Raw genomic sequence first — 6,530 nt, forward strand, 5'->3', positions numbered from 1 at the left:
AGGAACTGAGGCGATGGTGTGGTGACCGGAATCATCACAAGGAGGGTGTCTTTCCCTGTTAGGGGTCAGGATGATGGAATCACAATATGTCACAGAGTGTACTTGAGCTGGTCAGTATAAAAGTGTTGCTCAGTAATATGCTGGTCCCAACCTGGATAAAGATACTCTGACTTCCTGAGGAATCTTGGGACATCTGTTACCTGAAGTGGACTTTAAAATGCTCCTTTGGCTGGGGATTTTTGTATTCTTTTTTTCAACCATCTGTAAATGGATAATTCTTTTCTCAGTGTTTACAATTTTCCATTATTTTCTAATCTAATCTTATTTTCTAATCTATTTTCTCTTCCATTATTTTTCTGTGACTTTTATTTTATAGGTAGCCTTTTAAGGATACATGGACTCCTGGTGGTGGGTTCCCTTGCGGATTCACCACTTGAGGCAAGGCGTAAAGACCATAGACCTGATGGGGATCCCCTGGGAGGTTCCCATTAGAGGCATGGCAATGGCAGATCATAGTCCTAGTGGGTGGCTCCTTTTGGGGTTCCCTCGCTTGAGGTGAAGCATAGAAGACTGAGTCCTAGCCACCTGGGTTACTTTGGTGTGGACGGCATAGCCGGACATCCCAGCGGGTCCTGAATGGTTACAGGTGAGGCACCTCCCAGGATTGTATGATGCTTGATTGCAGGTCCAGTCCTGGGAGGCTGGGGGAAAAAAAAGGTATACTCATAACACAGTCAGTCTCTTTGATGAACAGAGTAATACTGACTTCATTTCTAACTTGAAGAGCTCAGTGTGATGGTCTGCAATAAAATAAACATAAAAAATAATAAAATCTGACTTAAAGAAATTCTGCACTAAAAACTAAAAAAATATATTTTTTTTAATTATTCATTAAATTTCAGCATTAAGAAGCAAATTAAAATTTAAAAAAAATGTCTACAATTGAATAAACCTTAATTTTGTTTATTTTATTTTTTTAATTTGATAGATTGACAATAACTGTTGCTCTTTTGAAAAAATGTTTGCTTGCAAGAATCTCAAAAACGAGAAAAAACCTGATCTACTGTATGTCTTGACAAGACGAATGGAAAGAAATCATGTAAAAGACCCAGCTTTTGAGGGTGAGCTAAAGTATCTTTAGAATAATGATTATGAATTAATGTTTTCCCACTAATTATCATGTAACTTTAAATATCACACTGACATCAAACTCTGTACATCTTTACGCATTGTAAGTTTGCACTCCAGTGGCTGAATCATTATACCACGAAACAATGAAAAAAAAAATCTTCAAAACTTCTTTATACGCAATGTCTATCCTCAGTTTCATTACAAAAATCTTCAACTTAAGTTGTAACGAAAAAACTTACAACAGTATTACCAAACTAAATTCCTTCATGAAAAAAAGGATTATCAAAATTGGTCCAATTGGTGAAATTACTGAAGTTTGATAGAAATCACTGACAGTGTATTTAATTTACCAAATTTCTTGCCAAAATCAATGCTTGCAGAATCAAGTTTATATAACTAACTGCAGTATGATTTCAGCAGTTTTACCCAGTATTGCAAGACTCTGGCTGATTAACATCAATTCTTGCACTGGCCCAATTTTTAGTGGTGTTAGCTCTAATGCTTATGGCATACGGTTGGTTATTGCACGCACAATAACCAGTGAATAAGCTTTCATTTAGGATATGTACTCTAAGAATTTGTCATTCTACTATTTTAAAAAATGTTAAAGACTAAAAATAAAATTAATAAGAGTAACAAAAAAATTGCAAATATATAAGAAACTTTTATTTTCTTTATGGAATGGTGCTGAAAGTTTAAGCACAGAAAGATAAATGTTTAAGTTCTATGATTTGATGATAAAATTACTGATAGAACAAAAGATTTAAAAAGAATGTTGGTCATTAGAGAAGTACAGTTCATACAAAAGGTGAGAACAAGAGCAAGTTGACAACTACAAATATTTCACATTGTTACAATTGTGCACATTGAAAATTACACACTGCTTAATGGCTTACTAGACCCACACAATTTTCTTGGTATTCTTACTGATTATTTGCAGGGCTTATTTTTTACTTAATATATTTAAAGCTTTGTTCTAATTTACTATCATTAGTTTATAAATTTATATTTACAAAAGAGTATTATATTATAATATTTAATAATGAAGCAAAATCACATCTCTCATATCTGTATATAACCACACGATGTGTGTGGATTCTTATAAGTATCAACACTAATTATGTTGCATAACCAACTGTGGTATGTGACCTTGTAATTGTGACAGTGCAGTTATTTCATAACCAAATATTTAGTGATAAAGACTGGAAATATGATAAGGAAATAAGCATGAAATTGGTAAATGTAGTATTCATGAAAAAATGAAAAATTGAATGTTATTAGATTAATTTAAAAATAAAGAGGAGCAAAAATAAATTTTTATAATATATATACAATTATGGATCAGATTATGATCCATAATACATGCATATACATGTGGTCAGTTATATTTTCAACATTGTTGTGAAGAAACTACATCAGAAGAAAACATATGAAATGTTTTTCTTATGGCTGTAACACATTTAAAGCACCTGAGTTAAACAGGCACTAATAAGTGTTGCTTTCTCTAAGAGTCATGATGCTAAATATTTAGAAACCCCTCTACTAGGCCACGTAGTTAATAATTTAAAGATGTCACTTGTAGGGCTCATTAAGTAAAGATGGGCACCCCAAAGAAGCAAATCTGGGATGCAGTGCTGAAAAGGAAGTAAAAGAGATGGGATGAGGCTACACCTGGCAGCTGGATTAATGGGATCATCCCAAATGTACATAGGTGGATCTGTCGGGGGATTGGGAGGCCAACTTTTGGCTTACCCAGCTGCTGACAAGCCATGGAGTGTTCAATGCCTACCTGGTAAGCAGGAAAAAAGCGAAGACACTGGGTGTGTACATTGTATCCTAGAGGAAACAGTCAGGCATACCTTTTTTGAGTGCGACAGGTGGGCAGAGGACAGACTGGGAGATTGGCTTCTGATAATTTCGTCAATGTACTTATTTTCAACGAAGAAAAGTGGAACGGTGTTGCAGAAATGAGCAGGGTAATACTGCAACAGAAGATGATGGATGAGAGAGAGAGGAAGAAGAAGAAGAAGAAGAAGAATAATAATATAACATTTTCAAGAATGTGCTACGTTCTATCTTCTTTATCAATTTGTTTTCTAACATTGTGAATTATGTGGCAATATATATATATATATATATATATATATATATATATATATAAGTGTGTCTTCTTTGATACAGAGAGGAAGTATAAGTAATAATGAGAGAAGCCTTGTAGGCTTGATTGATGCTTCTGGGATGGATGAGGAGAGGACAGCCAGGGCAAAGAGGCAGTTGGGTGCCCTTAGGGGTTGTCACTGCTGCTGAAGTGTCCAGGATTCTTCGACCCTCCTGAGGAGTCCCGCAAGTGTACAGCATGCAGTAATGCCAAAAGGTAGGTATCAGGGCATGTTGTATAAGGGGAAGGAGTTTTAGTCGATGAGAGTCTGGCACTTAGGAAGAGAGTGGCTAGGAGAGCTTTTCCCTCCTCTGATAAGAAAAAAGGTAAAGATGAGTAGGTTAAATGTAAGCAGAGCAGTTAAAGTTTGGACTGAAGAAGTAATAATCAAAACAGGAGAAGAAAGGTAATTGTTGCAGATCATTAATGAAAAAGGAAAACTAGATGAACATATTTTAAGAAGGAGATTTTTATTAAAAGATAATCTGGTAAAATAAAAATAAAAGAAAAGAAGAAACGTAATGATGATTGATGAGGTTAGAAAAGGATACCGTGCTAAAAATGGAAAATAAGCTAGAATAGAGAACACTGAACAAAACAAACTGTAAGGACCTGCAATAGATCAAAATGTGGAAAATAAAAGAAAGGAAAGGAAAGAAAAGCTGGTAAACATATTTGTTTTACTGACTGTTGATTCTAAAAGCTATCCTGCTCTAACAAATAATCTTTCTTATAGGTTCCTACTAAAATAAATTTTATATTCAATTAAGATTAGTAATCAATGCCATAGTCTAATATCTTGCTTATTTTTTATAGGTCATATTAATTTCTATGATCATTTGCACAAATAAATACTAATGACACGTCGATAAATTAAATTCACTGCTGTTTAAATTTTATTATCTATACACCATGATCAGATTTATTTTTCAGTTTTTTGGATACTATTCTCTAAAATATCGCTTAATAAGTTTTTACCTAACACATTTGCCTGGTTTTCCTTATGGCTGCAATACATTTGAAACATGTGAGTTACAAGAGACACTAACAGTTACTTTCTCTAAGTCATGATCACGACCATATTAACTAATAGACAAATACAATAAATGTCTAGGGCCTATAATCCGGAGGGACCTGCTTCAGTACAGAAAAAAATAGTAAGTAATAAATTTAAAAAAAATATATATATTTTTTATTTTATCTTAAATAATATGTTAATATTTTTAAATACTACAAAAAAATGTCATCATAATAATTTAATAAAATCAGATTGGTGCCACTGGTAGATCCAAGAGGGACGTGGGGCCTCCCCCCTTGGCCAACCCCTTCGAGGTTAAAATGGTGTATTTTTTAAAAAGATAAAAAATCAGTAATATGTTTAAAATTTAAAAAAAAAATTAAAAAATGATAAAAAGTATTTGTTTTTTAAATGTAATAGAAATATGAGAAGGTGGTCTTTTTGTTTTTTCTAAGCCGAAAAGGGAATTTCCCAACTACCCTTCAACCTTTGTTGGATGTTGTCTGCAAGTTATAAAAATGGAGTTCCAAATTTAAATCTTGTGTACGGTAGTGACTTAATCCAGTACTGGTCATGATATTAAATAGATAGGGCCCCTTTACCGGCCCTGTAATGAAGAAAATGAAGTTGTCATTTAGCTGAACATTACCTGCATTTCAGTAATAAGCATGACATGAATCCTTGTTATTGCTGGGAATGACTATATCAGTTTTTAGGATGGACTTGTGATTCATGTTGTCTCTTCCAACTGTTATGGTTATAATAGTTTTTAACATACATTTAAACATTTCCTGAAATTGATTGATTAATTCATATGATATTATCCGACCAGAATGTTTAGATAATTAAAACCAATAACAGAATATTGATTGGGGATAATTATGTTAAAATAAAAATAATTCGGCAACAGGAAAGTAGTGTTAACCATCTGCATCACTTTGACAGACATTCTTTAAGATATTTCATTTTTTTGGAAATTCTAAGGATGCAGTTTACCGTCTTACCCAGGACATTCATTTCTGCCAATTCATTATTCTAATTAATCAAAGGAAACTACATTAAATGAGATGAAATAAAATAAAAAAGCTACCTAATCAAAATCATTTAATTGATATATTGGTTCATACAAGTTTACAAATGAAAATAATATTATATATAATTGTTATGAATGTTTATATATATTTATATTTATTTATTTATAAATTATATAAATATATATACATATATATATATATTTATATGGTGATATTACAAAATACAGAGAGGATGCTAAATGGTTTTTTGTAATGACTATATTACATTAGCGTGGTTAACACTAACAATTAAATAACATGTCAGCTAATATTTCATTAACTGTAATAGTATTACAATAATAATCATAATAATTATAATAAAACTGAAATTTACATTATCTAGCAATCACTTTTAATATAGATATAATAATAATAATAATAATAGTCTCTACATATAAATAATTCAGCACTTATACTAATTTGACTAATATGTTATAATTCAGTCAAACACAAAGCTAACGTATAAAGTTTTGAATTTATGTTAATTTCTTAACAGATTTTTATTCTATTTCATGAACTGAATTTTTTCCACAAAAATTAAATAATGGAATGTGTAATTTTTTTTAAATAAAAAATTTTGGACTATAAACAGCAGCATTAATAGTTGTGGTATTATTAAGTAGTAGCTACACTAAATATAAATCTAATCATCACATGACTTCCTACATAATAGCAAACTACAAACTCAACATTCTGAACCTGCATTAGAATTGCTACTAGGCACACACATAGATAACTATAGACTTTTCTTTAAATCTGAACCTATTTAATAGTTAATTTATGCAACAGATATCTTGAAAAAGTCTATTTACAAAAAAATTACAAATAAATCTCTGTGTATTTTGGTTTTGCTTCCAAGTGATTTTAAAAGTTAAAAAATTAAAATTAGCATAATGAAAAAAATTAATAAATAATTATTTTAAAATTAATTTGTTATATTTTGTATGACTTGGTACTTAAACAATTATAAAATAAAGATACCAAAAAGCTATATTACATGAACTTTTCACTTTCAACTAATGAATCGATGAACTTGTTTATCTGAATTGTAATTTCTATAAATTTCATTTTATCTGGATCAAATTCTCAGTGAGAGTACAAAAGATCAGTTACTGAATGAATGTGTTATGAAATTGGTAAATAGTGAATA

This window comes from Lycorma delicatula, chromosome 3 (genome assembly GCF_047948215.1).
Source record: "Lycorma delicatula isolate Av1 chromosome 3, ASM4794821v1, whole genome shotgun sequence".
NCBI classification, from domain to species: Eukaryota; Metazoa; Arthropoda; class Insecta; order Hemiptera; family Fulgoridae; genus Lycorma; species Lycorma delicatula.